This window comes from Rhinolophus hipposideros (assembly GCF_964194185.1).
Source record: "Rhinolophus hipposideros genome assembly, chromosome: 9".
In the NCBI taxonomy this organism is placed as follows: Eukaryota; Metazoa; Chordata; class Mammalia; order Chiroptera; family Rhinolophidae; genus Rhinolophus; species Rhinolophus hipposideros.
The window spans coordinates 89,628,889-89,645,743 of record NC_138055.1 but is presented as its reverse complement, the minus strand read 5'-3'; the positions used below and the strand labels follow the sequence as shown (position 1 = coordinate 89,645,743).

The 16,855-nt window shown below is 41.1% G+C and overlaps 1 protein-coding gene and 1 pseudogene across 8 annotated transcripts in view; one reads left to right on the top strand and one right to left on the bottom strand.

The window, feature by feature from the left end:
- ERC1 (ELKS/RAB6-interacting/CAST family member 1) overlaps nt 1-8,382 on the bottom strand; it is a 483,911-nt gene extending 475,529 nt beyond the window's left edge. For 3 of the 7 annotated variants that reach the window (XM_081060693.1, XM_081060695.1, XM_081060696.1), the window contains exon 1: nt 8,112-8,382. The gene's annotated coding sequence lies outside the window, so the exon portion shown is untranslated. The remainder of the gene's footprint in view (nt 1-8,111) is intronic. The other 4 variants (XM_081060694.1, XM_081060697.1, XM_081060698.1 and 1 more) reach the window with 2 other exon arrangements.
- Nucleotides 8,383-9,268: 886 nt separating this feature from the next.
- On the top strand, nt 9,269-16,204 carry LOC308501946 (V-type proton ATPase subunit G 1-like; annotated as a pseudogene). Its single transcript has 2 exons — nt 9,269-9,274; nt 15,817-16,204. The product of its transcript is annotated as a V-type proton ATPase subunit G 1-like (transcript).
- The last annotated feature ends 651 nt before the right edge of the window (nt 16,205-16,855 follow it).

Below are 16,855 nucleotides of genomic sequence, written 5' to 3'. Positions count from 1 at the left end.
GTTGATACATCTCTAAAGCACAGCTCTGATCGTGTGTCTCCTAAACAAAAAGCTTTCATAGCTACCAACACAGTATCTCAAGATCGGAAAGAAGCTTAAAAATCACCTAGCAATCACTTCATTCAACACTTTGAATGCAACAGGAGATGCACTACCTCATAAAAACATTCACACCATCACTGGACAATGATTTAAAAACCAACAAAGAATAGTAAAGTGAAAGGTGGAACAGAGGAAGAGATCAAGAACACAACACATATTTCTGACTACTAAATGGTAGTGTCATTTATGAATCAAGGAATACCAGAAAGGAGCAGGAGTCACATTTAGTTTTGGATGAGCTGAGTTTAAGGGGCATCCAAATGGAAATACTAAGTAACAACAGTCCTTAGACTTAGGAGAGAGATAAAAGCTGAAGACAGAAAAATGTATACTTAACATGCAGATGAAAAATCAATTAGGAGATAAGATCACCCACAGAAAATCAAACATTTAATGAATGGGTAGAGAAAGAGTCAACAAAGGTAACTGAGAAAGAAAGCCCAGAGAACCAGGAAGAAAAATAGAAGCATGATCTGAAGACTCCAAAAGTGGGAGTTTTACCACGGAAAGAGAAATTAACTGTCAAACCCTGCTGCAGTAGGCACACTTAAAAATGGTTCTGAATGATCTCTGCCTCCTATTCATGCTGTTGTGGGATGCCCCCTCCAGCCCTGCACATGTGGACCTAGTGACTCCCTTCCAATGAACAGAATACAGAAAAGTAATAGAATGTCACTCCCATTTAGATTACAAAAACACTCTAGTTAATTTCTCCCCTCCCCTCTTCCTCCAGAGCTCTCAACCTAGGAGAAGCAAGGTGCCATGTTGCTAGTAATCATATGCAGAGGCCCAAATGGCAGAGACTGATGTCTCCAGCAAACAACCAAGAAGGACCTCACGCCTGCCCACAGCCACAAGAGTGAGCTTGGAAGCAGACACCCCCAGCCAGCTTTGAGATGACTGAAGTCCTAGTCAACGTTTGATTGCAGCCGATGATTGACCCTGAATCAGACACACCACACCCAGATGTCTGACCCACAGAAACTGCTGTCTATAGCAATAGACAACCAGTACAGCTGCTAAGAGGTTAAATAAGAGGACAGAAAACTAGCCATTGGCTTTAAAGCCTTTAGTAACCTCACCAAAACAATTTTCAAGGAAATTGTGCAGACAGAAATAGGTTGAGAAGAAAATCGCAGGTGAAGAAATGGAAACACATAGCAAATGCAGACAATTCTTTCAAAAAACTTTGGCTGTAAAACAGAGAGCAACTGACAAAGTATGAAGCTGGAGAAGAGTTTTTTCTTAAGATGAGAGAGACTTTTTAAAGTTCAAATAACAATAGTAAGAAGCCAATAAGGTGGAAAATTACACTCTCAAGGAACTTCATTCCATTATCAAGAAATGCCTTTAGAAAATGCCCTTCAGAAGTTCTCACTACCTCTCTGCTTTAACTGAAAACTGGCTTTCCCAGGACACTGCTTTCCATGCAGGACTATCTTTTTTTTTTACACTTGATCTTAGCCGTAAGGCCGAAAAGCGATCCTTTTTTCTTTTTTTAATTTTTATTTAAAGGAAATTTATGGAAATGAAGATTTATCTACAAGGATATTCAGTTCAGCATATAATGACAAAAATATGAAAACAGTAGGTGGATGGTAAAATTAATGGCAGATGATCATAACATAAAATACTGTTAACAATGATGTAGGTATGTATATATACAGAGACATGTTCACAACATAACGAGTTTAAAAAATTAACAACTCAGTAACATAAGAATATACATCATGTATTACCATTTTTTAAAATTTTTTATTAGTTTCAGGTGTACAAAACAAAATGATCAGACATTTACACCCCTCACAAAGTGATAACGTCTACTACTCACCTGACACCGTACACAGCTATTACAGTACCATTGATTATATTCCCTATGCTGTACTTTACATCCCGCGACTATATTTTTTTTAATTACAGTTGACATTCAATATTATTTTATATTAGTTTCTGTTGTGCAGTGGTTAGGCACTTATATAATTTATGAAGTGATCCCCCATAAGTCTAGTACGCATCTGATGCTATACAGTTTTTACAACATTACTGACTATATTCCCCATACTGTATTTCACATCCCCGTGACTATTTTGTCACTACCAATTTGTCACAAATTCCTAATCCCCCCACCTTTCTCACCCATCCCACCTACCCCTCTCCCATCTAGCCATCATCAGTCAAAGACAAATACCATATGACCTCACATATATGTGGAATCTAAAGAACAGAATCATTAAGCAAACAAAACAGATATAGACTTATAGATACAGAGAACAGACTGATGGTTCCATGTAGCCCTTTCAAGTGGAGACTATTACGTCTCTCATACTCCACACCCAATGTTGGAAAAAGACGTTGGAACCCTTCTTTCTTCCAGTGCCAGCTGCAGACCATTATTCCTGAACCTCAGGTAAAGTCCTTGCTACTCTGATTCTCACGTGTTGTCTACCTCTGCCTCTTCACTCTGAGCTAATAGCCCTGGGCATCCTCCACACTCAGTGAGGACATGCTGGCTCCTAGTTCCCACTGCCACTTCTGAGTCATTTACACACGCGTGAGTCATCTAACACCCATTCCTCAAACCCATCATCCTCAGTAAACAACTCTCTTAACTCTGGGTACAGCCACTCAGTCGTATTATTATCCATTTATTCATCAAATATTTAGTAAGGACCTATTATTTGCTCAGTAGGGAACACACGACATATAGTCCCTGTTCTCATGAAATCTAGGACATATTTTTTTCACATTTTCCACAAAGACAGCATGAAAAGATCTAGCTGAAGTCTGGATACATTACAATGACTACATTTCCTTTATCAGTCTAGGAACCGCGTTAATTCTAGGAAACTAGAATTACTGTCTGATGTGACCTAGTGAATCCATGCTTTATCTAGTGCTCACTATTTCCCTTCACAAGACTGCTAAAACCTCTTAAATAACCTATTCTAAAATATTGCCAGAGTTCAATATTAGATTCACCAATCTATAAATGTATAACCGCACTGCCCAACACAGTAGCCCAACACAGTAGCCACTAGTCACACTAGTCAATTAATTTAAATTAATTTTAATAAAATAAGCAGTTTCTCAGTCACACTAGCCATATTTCAAGCGTTCGATATACACATGCGAATGTAGCAACCGCAACAGATGGTGAGGATACAGAACATTTCCATCATCACAGAAAGTTCTATTGGACAGCGCTGGTCTAACAGTTTTGGTATTCACTTCTGGCTTCCCGGAAGAAACTTAAAACAATAGGTGTCATTTTCCAGTCTCCTGAGAACTCTCAGTGATTCCACAAGACGTTCCATACATCAGACATCATCCCCATCACCATAATCACTATCACCCTCACCGATTATCATCATCAGAGCACTTGAGTTTTATTGAGAACTTACTATATTACGAGCACTTTATTACAAGGTTTGGATTTTCTCATTTATTCTTCACATCAATCACATGAAATAAGACTTATTCCCATTTTATGGATGAAAAAGTTAACTGAGTTTTAGACAATAAAGTAACTCACTCAAAATTAAACAGCTAAGAAGTGACAGCAATCCATAGAGTTTAAGCAAATTAATGAGTTTGCCTTTTTAAGACAACACATTTTTTTAACAAAAAGGAGTGATACCAATACCTCACACTGCCCTCAACATTCTAAACTGCTTTCAGATCGCCCAATTTACCCTACAGCTTTCTTGCCTTAGGGTTCTGCATACCCTGTTACCTGGCTTGTATCCTTTCCATTTGGCCAAGTCCTACTTATCCTTAAGATCTCATCTTAGATCTTCCCACAACCTAGTTTAGGGATTCATCCTGAGCTGATGTAGAACGCTGTATGTCACCAACTGAAGGCCACAAGACCACTGTTAACTTTTCCTCTTCTCCCACGAGTATGAAAGTCCTGAAGAATAACAGACTCTGTCCCTTATTTATCATGGAGTCCATCTGACCTAGCACAGGACTAGGAACACAAAAGGTACTCAATAAAAATTTGATAAATGAAGGAATAATGGAAACAAGACTTAGATATTTAAATCATTAAATCATTTAAATAATAGATACTTAAAACAAGGCTTAGATATTTAAATCATTTCATTTAAGTATTCATTCAACTATGTAAACTATTATCTAATTTGACTTTTACGCAAACTGATACTTCTATTCAATCACAGAATGTTAAAAGTATACACTAAGTTGGTAGGAAACAAGTATTTCAAAAACATTTTCCCCACATAATATGCAAAACAATACTTAAACCCCAAAGGTTGGGGTGACTGCTAATGGGTTTAGAGTTGCTTTATAGGGTGATAAAAATGTTCTAGAATTCACTTACAATGGCAGCACAAAAAAAAAATTGAATTCTACAATTTAAATAGGTGAACTATATGGTATGTGAATTATCTCAAAGTTGTTATAAAACAGAGGTCTGCAGGTAGCTACACTTAAATTATGAAAACTATTAAGCCTGCAAAAAACACCACCTAGAAGATAAAATACTTGTTATATTCATGCAATCCTAAGATAGCTAAATGCCATATTATTGCACCAAATTTCACTGGGTAGAAAAAACAGTAAATTGGAAACAGCAATTGCCTTCAGGAATAATTAGACAGGACAGGAAAGACTTTTCCCTGTGTACTTATTTATACCTTCTAATTTTGTACCTGTTATTACTTTTTTAAAAAAATATACATAAGATTAATAACAAAAAATAAGTATACGTGGGCCGGCCCGGTGGCTCAGGCGGTTGGAGCTCCATGATCCTAACGCGGAAGGCTGCCAGTTCGATTTCCACATGGGCCAGTGGGCTCTCAACCACAAGGTTGCCAGTTTGACTCGACTCCTGCAAGGGATGGTGGGCTGCGCCCCCTGCAACTAACAACAGCTACTGGCCCTGGAGCTGAGCTGCACCCTCCACAACTAAGATTGAAAGGACAACAACTCAACTTGGAAAAAGTCCTGGAAGTACACACTGTTCCCCAATAAAGTCCTGGAAGTACACACTGTTCCCCAATAAAGTCCTGTTCCCCTTCCCCAATAAAATCTTCAAAAAATAAATAAATAAATATATGTAAATCATCTCTCTCCTTAATGCAGTACAACTAACACTCCCAGGCTGCCTATTTTGTTCTGAAAAGAATAAGTAAAAAAAAAATTTTAAATAAATCAATCCAGGACCATCTCTCATTTCACACTAAAAAGCATTTTGTCATTTCTCTGTTATTAGACATTATAATCAAGTAGATTTCTCTTTTACCCTACACTCTGACACATCTTTAAACAATGACACAGTTGATCAGTCCCTCCTCCTTGAAAACTTTCTTTCCTTCCCTTCTAAATCACACTCCCTTGGTTTTCCTAACTCAATGTCTCTTATCTGTCTCCTTTGCTAGATTCTTCTTCATTTCCCCAGAAGATATCTAGAAGGCAAGCTCCAGGAAGGCAGGGATTTTGGTCAGCTTTGTTCACTACTGTATCCCCCAAGAGCCAAAAAAGTACCCAGAACCATACTGAATAAATTAACTGTTGAATGAATAAATGAATGAATCAGTGCCGCAAGACTCAGATATTGAAGAGCCACAAAAGTAAATTATATTCCACATAATCTGTATGTTGTTTACTTTATTACATTATATTTTTCCAAAAATTGATAATCAATGTACTACTGATTATTTGATTAATCAAAATAGTTCACTCCCTGGTCTTTCTCCATCAACATTTTTGATACAGTATATGCAAAATGCACATTTAACAGCTCTTATACTACTTCTAAAACCATAAACATAGTGTAGAAAAAGAACAGCTGTTGCTATTAGAACCTTTATTTTTACTGTTTCCAGTATTACTGTTGAATTAACAGATTGACATACTTATCTGACTTTAGTAATGAAAAAAAAAGAAAAAGAACACCTCAGCAGACTCAACAAGGATATCACAGTAATGACCAGCAAGTGGTATTTCTTGAAAAATAAAACGTAGTTGTTGTTCTTTTCAGGCACAAGAAATTCCAAAGAGAAACAGGTCATTTCTACTTCACATTTTCCCCAAATTACATGATTTCCTTCCTGCAAGAAGAATCACATCTCACTGTCAGCCATGCAAATGTCATTTTGGCAATATCGTTTCACCCAGAATCTCTGTTCACATGTGTCCCCATGTGTACCCAATTAAATCAAAGTATAATTTAAAACCCAAAAGTAGATATGTGCATTTTAATTTTTCCTTCTAAGTAACTAATGCAAAATCAAAACTATGCAGTGTACCAACTTATATTCTGATCTTTCTGAATAGCTAAATGAATCGTAATTACAAATAGGACCACACCCTTTTTATCTTAATAGCTTTCATATCATCTGTTTCCTATAAGTCTCTTCAAGCAGAAGGACCTGCTAGAAGATAATGGTCTGCTCGCTAAGTAGGCATGTTAAAAAAGGCAATGATCTGCAACAACTGACACTGGCATCTGTATATTTCTCTCTTGGGTTACCGGAAAGCACTTCTCTGGCTATTTTCCCAAATTAATTGAGTAAGCCTTGGGAAAGTCGCTGCTGAAATTCCACTTCATGACGGTTTCTTTTCCTCCATAAATGAATTATTGAGAGTCATGCCTACTTCATCCATTACATAATACATGTCCATCACAGCACCTGTTTCCGAGCAAGAAATAGTTTACATGACACTGATAGGTAACGTCAGTGAATACTGTAATCTAATAGGGAGCGGGAACCCAGAAAAAAAGATTCTGATTTAATGTGCTAAGTTATGAAACACTGATGTGAAGAACACTAAACTCTGTTTACTCTTAGTAACATCTCCCTATGAAGTAACAGGCACATGCCCCCAAAATGTTATTAAAGAGCATTTTGTAAGTACTTGGCTCCAAGAACATTACTCAGAAATTGAGAGGTCTACCAAAAAGTAAAATATTCCAATTTCTTTTTAAAGTGCCTAATAAAGACATCTGCAATTGAGAAATAAAAATAATCAATAATTTTGTTGAACACAAAATGTCTAAATGTCAAGGTCCATCCACTGAAAAACGAGCTGTAAAAGACAGTGGTGCTTTAAAACATTTAAGCACTTTTCATATAATTAGCTCCCACAGACCTATTTCAAATTGTTCATTTTATCCATCCCAAGCAAGTCAACCACAACCACAACCACCTCCAACTATATTACTCAGAAATGTGTCTTCCAAAGCAACCGATTCTCAGGCCTGCTCTTAAGGGGCCCGGATAAGGGCTTGTAAATTAAGCGGTGAAAAGAGATCTTTTGGACACAGAAAAAAGACTGGAAGATAACACCTGAAGGACCTAGTTCCCTGAATGAAGTTGTCTTAACCCAAGATCTCCCTCTTCTTGAAGGGTACAACTTCAAATCCATCCACACTCACAATTTACCCACCCTGAGCCAACAGCAGAAGAATTCTCTTCCCTCCCCGACCGACCCACTCAAAACACCAGGAGGAAAAAAAGAAAAATAACCAAAACGCTAAAGTAGAAATGTGAAACCTGGTGCAACAGCTTCTCCACTGCCTCCGAGGCAACATCCACAGCTCATCTTCCTTTTGAAACACAACCCTTCACCTCCTACCGGTGTCTTACCATTTCCCAGATGGGGAAAAAAAAGAATCCTCATCTCTTTCAACATTTTACACCAGTCACCCAAATCCACAGATCCACCCTGACTGCACCCCCACCTCCTCACGGCTCCCCGATTTCTCCGCCTCGCCACTACCTCGCCCGCAACATCACGCCTCATCAGCCTCCCCGCCTCCGTTCCCCCAACGCCGGGAACCCCATTCTCCCACCTCCCGCCCGGGGTTACCCACGTCCACCGCCTCGGCTCCCGCCCAATCCCCGACCTCCACTGGGTGGAGCCTGCCGGTGGGCTGGGGTGGACTCGGGTGGACTCGGGTGGGCTGGGGTGGGGCCCGCCCCTCCCCGACGTCCCCATCCCCCCGGCGGCGACACGAGGGGGAGGGGGTCCCGAAGCCTCACCTACAGCTCCGCCCCTCCCCGGGGGCGCGCTGCCCTGCCCAGCCAGGGCCGGGAGGAAGAAGCAGGCTACGAAAAGGCAAAAAAGCCTCGGCCAGCGACAGGCGGGAAGCTCCAGGTCCCGCCTGACTTCCGACCCGCCGCCACCGCGGCCGTCTCACCCTCTTCAGGGCTGCTGCTGCTGCTGATGCCGCCCGGGCGCCGCCACCGCCGCCAATGCCGCCACCACCACTACAGCCGCCGCCGCCGCCGCCACAGTCCGGCCCGGGCGCCCGCTGACGTCACCTCGCCCCGCCCCCTGCGCGAGACACCTAGCCCCGCCCCAGCCCCGGCCGGGAGGCGCCGTGAGCTCCGCCTCGCTTCCCCGCGCCCTCCCGCGAGCGCGACCCGGCGGCCCCCAGGCCTCCGGCGCCTTCCAGGGAAAGGCGGGTGATGGGTTAGGAAGCGGGGGTGACTCGGGCTCCAGCGGGGACTCCGCGATGAAGCTAAGTAACGGGCACGGGGCGTCCACACACGTACACACCCCCACACGCGGCCCCTGCGGCCACGGGAGGTGAGATTCCCAGCCAGCTCTGGCAAGCGGCTGTAGGTGGGAGCCAGGAAAGACGGCGTTTGTCTCCTTCTGCTTGCCGTAGGAAGTGGACCGGCCGGGCCCAAAGAGCAGAATCGTCGCCTTCCCAAACCTTGTCATCGCCCCACCCCCTCCTCGGCGGGCCGTCACGCGAACGCCGGGACCGCCGCCTCGGTGGGGAGCAGGGCTCAGGGCGGCGCTCCCGCGGCCCGGTGAGCTCCCTTTGTCCGGGGACTCGGGTTTTCCCGCTACACTTCGCTTTTGCGGGACGTGGGCGCTGAAGGTACCAGTGAGACCTGCGACACCGGGGCTACCCACGCGGCCCTGGGGAGAGAACTTAGGTGTCTCAGGAAACCCACGCCAGTGTGGACCGTTTTCTGTAGTGACCAGAACGGGAGAGCGGAGCGTGGGCGGGCCCTGCGATGTGCCCAGTGCTGCGCCACGTGGTGTCGCGGAGTCCGCACGACTGCGGTGCGGGTCTGCCAGGCAGCTGCAGCCTTATTAGGGCGACCCGGATTCCTGCACCGAATCGCAGTCCGGCGTCTTTCGTCGGAGCCAAACTCAGTGGACTGAGTCCACTAATATAAAGATGTGGGTAAGCTATCTCTAACGAGTGTAGGAGTCGTGTGAATTATGTGTATTCCCGGCCTTCTAGTGTCTATTAAAATAATTTAAAATGCCCTTGAAAGGAGTTGAATCATCATTTCACTTTACTTACTCGCCAGCACCACAATTAACCAGCTTACAGTGTGTCCTGATGCCACTGACATCTTCCCCGCTCCCCTCAGTACTCACATTCATTCATTCTCCACATTCTCCTCTTGCATCCTGAGCAGGCTGTCTAGTTCCCTCGGGATCGCGGCTCACGGGTTATTACAGACCCCGTCCTGCTGCCTAGTCGCCCCCTTCAGCCCGTTCCACGCATGGCTACCAGTTGTCAGACTGCTGCCCGCGAAGACTACGGAGCGGCCAAATCAGCACCCTAAAATTTCGTTTTCTTGGACATCTGGCTATTGACCGAGGAAAAGCCATCCTTCTTTGACTGGTTTTCAAGATCTTTCTCGTCTGACTGCTGATCTGCTCATCTTGTTAATCCCTGGCAGTGTGGTGAGGAAAAAGAAAAGTAGTCATCTTTCTAGTTTCCACTTTCCTCTCTCCATTCTGCCTCTCTCTACTTGTGTGAGGTTGGGGAAATCACTTTACTTCTGGGTCCTGCTTTTCTTAACTGTAAAATGGGTGTGAGCTAGATGTCTGAGCTCCATCGTATCTCTAAAATGTGTGGTTCTGGGGAGTTAAGATGCGAAAGCACTAAGTTATGAACACAGGGAAACTCAATATCACAGACTCAGAGATATTTTGCTTTTATTTTTGGTTTGGTTGTTTTTCTTTTACAATTCCACTGGTTGTTTTTTCTTATTTCCTACTCTGCCCAAAGTATCTTTTTAAAACGTACATTTAGGATTTGTTTATTAAATCTGGTTGAGCATTCATTGCCTCTTCTTCCCGAGACCTCATTAAAATGCTAATAAAGGAATAAAAAATTATACAAGCCCATACAAAATGGAAAATGGGAAGAGAGCCCCATAATGTTTTTTTAATTTTACACACAGAAAGTGAGTGCAGTATGACTAAACAAAATGGAAGAAACTGTAATGTGGAATAGGTGCATGGGGTGCTGTGGAAGGGGGTCTATCTGCCAGAGTTACCGATGTAGAGAGACTGAAATTTGGAGACATAAGACAGAAAGCAATAGTGAGAAGCAGGGCTGAAAATGGAGACTAGGGGTCTGCATATAGGACAATACGACCCTCCCTGTATCTCAGATACAATAGCTAGGCATTTATCCCAGCCTAAAAAGAGTTTTTATAATCCCTGGGGAGGATTGGGCAGCTATTTAAGCATTTAATGACTAAGAATAAAGCATTCTTCATTCTGGAAAAATGGCCCATTTCCTACCTACTCACCCTAGAGTGAAGTTGTGCAAGTTGGCAAGACCCTACTAAGTTCACAAGATGCCTAATCAGCATTCCAACTACCTCATCTGAAATAGGAACAGACAACCCAGGATTATTACTTATTTAAGGAAAATCTCCAGCTTGTGGGGAGGGAGTGAAGATAAACACAATGTGACCATAGAGGAAACAAACTTCAGAGAACTTAAAAAAAACTAATTAGTATGCTCACACATGTTTACTATACCTATGAAACAAGAATAGTATACTCAGATGAAGTAACAATCCAAAAGTAAAAAGTAAGTCTTGAAATTAGAAATAAGAAATTGCCAAAATTATAAATTTACCTGCAGTATTACAAGATAAAGTCAATGAAATTTTAAAGAAAATAGAAGAAATATGCAATTTCAATTTATTTTAATATTAAATTTATATGTTATATATTAACATACACAGTATATTAAATTCATTTTAAATAAAATAGAAGAAATATGAAATTGCAAGAGAAAATTTAAGAGAAATAGTCAACACAACAGGACTGATACTACAAAAGAAAAACAAAGTAAACAAATGACAGAAAATCACCCCAAAAATAATGGAAGAAAACTTCCCAGAGCTGAAAACATCCGCTTGTGCAGAGCAAAAACAAAGAAAAAACAACCTTGTGAAATGTTATAACTAAAGATTAAGAGACAATCCTCAATTTCCAAAGAGGAAAAAAAAGCGACCCATGAAAGACCAAGAAATAAGCTGGAATTAGAAATCTTATCAGTAACGCTAGATATGAGAAGATAACAAACAAAGACTTTAAAGTTTCTGAGGGAAATATTTCTTGAACTTCAAATTCTTGGAGAAAAAATTTTTTTAACTCTATTCCTGCTGAATTATCATTAAGTAAAAGACAGAACGAAAATATTTTCAGATATGCAGGGACTCATGAACTCCCACATAACCCTTTTTAAAAAGATTTACTTGGGGGGCGACTGGTTGGTTAGAGCGCCAGCTCTCAACAACAAGGTTGCCAGTTCAATTCCGGCATGGGATGGTGGGCTGTGCCCCCTGCAACTAAAGATTGAAAACGGCGACTGGACTTGGAGCTGAGCTGCGCCGTCCACGACTACATTAAAGGACAACGACTTGGAGTTGATGGGCCTTGGAGAAACACACTGTGCCCCAATATTCCCCAATTAAAATCTATTTTTTAAAAAATTATTTACTTGAAGATGTGATCAAGCAAAATGTAAAAAATAGTGTATCTGACAACATCATCCAGGAATCACAGCATCAAATTCAGGAAATACCAAGTCCTAGGCTAGATTGGAATGGAAGGATAGGAGTTCTGGGAGAGAAATCTGAAAAAGAAGAAAATGACTGAAGAATTAATTACTATGATAGATAGCTTAGAGAATGGTCTTTTCTGGTATTCAGCTTTTTTATTTATTTATTTATTTATTTATTTATTTATTTATTTTTGTTTTTTAAAGATTTTATTGGGCAAGGGGAACAGGACTTTATTGGGGAACAGTGTGTACTTCCAGGACTTTTTCCAAGTCAAGTTGTTGTCCTTTCAATGATAGTTGAGGGGGCGCAGCCCCACGATCCCTTGCGGGAGTCAAACTGGCAACCTTGTGGTTGAGAGCCCACTGGCCCATGTGGGAATCCAACGGGCAGCCTTTGGCATTAGGAGCACGGAGCTCCAACCACCGGAGCCAATGGGCCGGCCCCTGGTATTCAGCTTTTAGATCCAACCTATAAATTATAATCTTCCTATAACTAAGGCATAGTTTATAAATTATACCAGTGTTGACAATGTAACCTAACTCCTAAACACTAAGTCCATATTCTTCTCTTCACCCCCCACTTCCCCAGTCCCCACCCCTGGAAACTACCCTTCTACTTTCTGTTTCTAGGAATTTGGGAAGATGAAAAAGTTTCAGAGATGACTGCAGTGAAGATTGCAGATCAATGTGGATGTACTTACTGCCATACAATTGTACCCTTAAAAATGGTTAGAATGGTAAACTTTATGTTATATATATTTATCACAATAAAAACATTTATTTTGTACTTCAAGGACCTTTTGGACTGAATTGTGTTCCTTCAAGATTCCATGCCCTTTCCCAAAGGACAGGTTCCGTGAGCTTCCAGGCTGGTGAATACATGGAGGTGTGGGAAAAGTATGCGCCTGGAGAGGGCATGGAAGCTCCACGCCCTTTTACCTCACTTTGCCCTGTGCGTTTCTTCCATCTGGCTTTCCTGAGTTATGTCCGTTTAAAATAAACCACTACTCTAATAAGCATAATGTTTCTCTGAGTCCTGTGAGCTGATATAGCAAAGATTGAACCCAAGGAGGGAGTCATGGGAACTTCTGATTTACAGCCAGTCCATCAGAAGAGTTGGAGGGGATCATTGAGCCTCCTATTAGTAGCCAGGTGGTCAGAAGCACTGGTAACAACCTGTGCCTTGGACTGGCATCTGAAGGGGAGTGGGCGGAGTGCAGTGTTGTGGGACAGAGCCCTTCGCTGTGGCATCTGATGCTATCTTCGGACAGATAGTGTCAGAATTAAGTTGAATTTGGGACACCCAGCTGGTGTCTGGAAAAATGCTCCTTGGTGGTGTGAGAAAACCCATCCCCCCTCCCCACGCGTAGGTATACACCCAAGAGAATTTTAAACATAGGTACACACACACACACACAACCCACAAAAATGTATATATGAAAGTTAGGGCAGTGGAAACTAAATCATGAATTAGTTACCCCAAAATGCACAATTTTTAATAAATCGCTAGCTTGCAAGAAAATAAAGGAATTTTCCTCAAAGACTTTGGCTTATAAACAACAAATATTTATTTCTCACTTAGTTGGAAATTGACCGCTGGAGGGAGAGGCAGCCAGCTGCTGTGGCTGTGCTGTAGGTACAAGTCAAATTCAAGCCAGTTCCACCACATGTCTGGTATTCAAGGACCCAGTCTAAAGGAGCAGTAGCCACATAGGTTATATTTTCCTTATGGTGGAAGGCAAGCACACAAGAGAAGGAGGAAACAGTAAATAAAGGATAGAAATAAGCCACAGGAACTCATTTGAAGCCTCTGCTGAGATGTGTCATATGTCCTGTATGCCCACATTGCATTAATCAAAGCAAGTCACATGTCCAGGTCCATCAGAAGGGTGTGGGGACGTATGCTCTTCTCATAGAGTAAAGGAGGGAAGGAAAAACATGCTCTTACCTTTAAGAAAGCTTTCTAAAAATTGCACACACCATGTCTACTTATATACCACAGTATAAACTTAGTACAGGATCATTCCTTGCTCAAGGGCAACTTGGAAATACAGCCTTTACTGAGCACATGTGCCCAGTTAAAATTAGTAATTTCTGTTATTCAAATAAGGAGAAAATGGCTTATTGAGAGACAACTCCCAAACTCTGCCACAAACTTCTGAAAAAAAATTACTGAAATTTAAAAACTTAATAGACACATTAGATGCATCTCAAGAACAAGTGAAGCAGAAGATTCAGCTGAAGAAACTACCTGGAATGCAGCACAAAGAAACGGGCAGATGAAAAAAAGATGTGGAGGATAGAAAAGGCAGTTTCCTAATTCAAATTTATTTAAAGTCCCAGAAGGAGAATTGAGAGAATGGAAGTGAGCTTATATATTCATATAATGAGTGAGGACTTTATCCAAACGATAACTCCAAAGATCAGGAATCACAAAGACTACTCAGCAGGATAAGTAAAAAGAAATTCAACCTAGATACATCGTAGTAAAATTAAGAACAAAAAAGACAACATGTCTTCTTTTTTTTTTGACCACACATTTTAATATCAGCTGTATATTAGTTTCCTAGGACTGTGGTAACAAAGTGCCACAAACTGGGTGGCTTAAAATGTATTGTCTCACAGTTCTGAAGGCAAGAAATCCAAAATCAAGATGTCCCTGGGGTCGCGCTCCCTGACCCAGCAGAGGAGAATTCTATTTGTTCCCACAGTCCTTGTCACTCTTTGGCTTGCAGCTGCAGCACTTCCTCATCTCTGTCATCATCTCTGTCATCATCGCATGGCATTCTCAATTTGTGTGTCTTTGTCTCTGTCTCTTTCCCTCTTCTTGTAAGAACACCAGTCATATTGGATTAAGAGCCCACCTTCTCCAATATGACCTCATCTTAGTTCATTATTTCTGTAATCACCCTACTTCAAAAAAAAGTCACATTCTTAGGTAATGGGGGGTAGGGCTTTAACATATCTTTTTGAGGGAAACAATTCGACTCATAACATCAGACAAATGATCAGCTTACTTACAAAGGAACAATAATAAGACTGACAGCAGACTTACTAACACACAATAGCCAGAAGACAGTGGAATAATATCTTCAAGTGCTAAGAGCAGATAACCGTCATCTTAGAATTGAGTACCCAGTAACACTATTTTATAAGGTTAAGGACAAAATAAAGACTTTTGAAATAAACCAAAGCACAGGGTTTATTACCAGTTATCCTCATTAAAGGAAAATCTAAATGATACTTCAGAAAAGAAATAATCCTAGAAAAAGTTTTGAAAGACAGGAAGATGGTGATCGAAGAATTTAATAAATATGTGGGGATACCTAAATATACAGTATTTGTTTACAACTCCCAAGAATGGGTTGAACAAGAAATAATAAGACTGAATGTCCCAATAACAAAGAAATTTGGTATTAAAAACTCTTCCACTAAAGTCACATATTGACATATAGTCAATAATACTGTAATAACTATGTACTGTCAGATGGGTAATAGACTTATTGGAGTGATCACTTTGTGAGGTACATAAATGTGTAATCATGACGTTATTTTGTACACCTGAAACTAATATAATATTGTATGTCATATTGAAAAATAAAATTTTTTAATTAAAAAAATAAAAAAACTCTTCCATTAAAGAAAAACCCAGAGGTTACACAGATCAGTTCTACGAAATATTCAAGGAACAATTCATTTTAAACTTATTCCAACTCTTCCAAAGAATTTACAAAAAAAAAAAAAAAAAAGAATAAGAGAGAAGATGCTCCCATTCCAACTCATTTAGTGAAGTTAGTAAATATTGATGCCAAAACCACACAGGACAGGATACGAACCTTAAATTATAGAGCAATCATACTCATAAAGAAAGGTGCATGACCAACCGGGCAATGGAGCAGATGTAGGCCGCTCACCTCGGCTTGGGCGATGTCGCCGCCCTGGCCGGTCAGTCGCAGGGTACCAGCGGCTGCTGCACACCGAGAAGCAAGCCCGGAGAAGCTGTCCGAGGCCCGCCAGCGAAAGAACAGGAGGCGGAAGCAGGCCAAAGTAGAGGCTCTGGCTGAAATTGGACAGCACCGCCTACAGAGGGAGAAGGAGTTCAAGGCCCGGGAAGCTGTGGCTCTGGGATGGCACGGCAGGTACAGCATGGAAGTGGCCGAGGGCACCCAAGAGAAGACGACCATCCTCCAGACCCACTTCCAGCAGAACAGGGATGAAGTCCGCGATAACCGCTTGGCCTTTGTCTGCGACATCCGGCCAGAGATCCATGAAAACTACCGCATACATGGATAGGGGAAGAAGAAAGAAGCGCCTGTTCCATGGATCGGCATTTAGATGCCTCCATGGAACATGAAGCTTTAGCAAAGCTTGAGTTATATTCTTGTGAAAGGCATTAAATTATTTCTGTTTGAATTGTACACCTGAAATCTATGTAAATTTACTAACAATTGTCACCCCAATAAATTTAATTAAAAAAAATTATTTCTGTTTATTATAGTAGGTCCTTTTGCTTTTTGGAGAACAGCAAATCTAGCTTCTTTGTACACACTTAGAGCTTGTCCAAAGATTTTCATCTTTTTACTTCATATTTCTTAAAAATTTAGGGTATACGTTATCTGTTTTCCTATGCCTTTTAGTTCAAGCAACATATGTATATCAATACTGACTTTTTCTTTCTTAGATGTAGTACAAAAACAAACTTTTTAACAAAGAAAGGGATTAAATGGTTTTTTCCCCCTAAAGCTTCCTTGAAGATCAGGGGCTTTATCTATGAAAAACTAGTAAATAGTTATTTGTAACATGTGTAAAGCAGCAGCCAGCCTTAAAATAGTCCTTTTTGGCTAAGGATTAGAACAACGAATACTAGTATAATTGTTTGGGCTGCTTCTAATATCTCTTAATCTAAATAACTAGATAATAGGATTCAAAACTTGTTACTTGTTA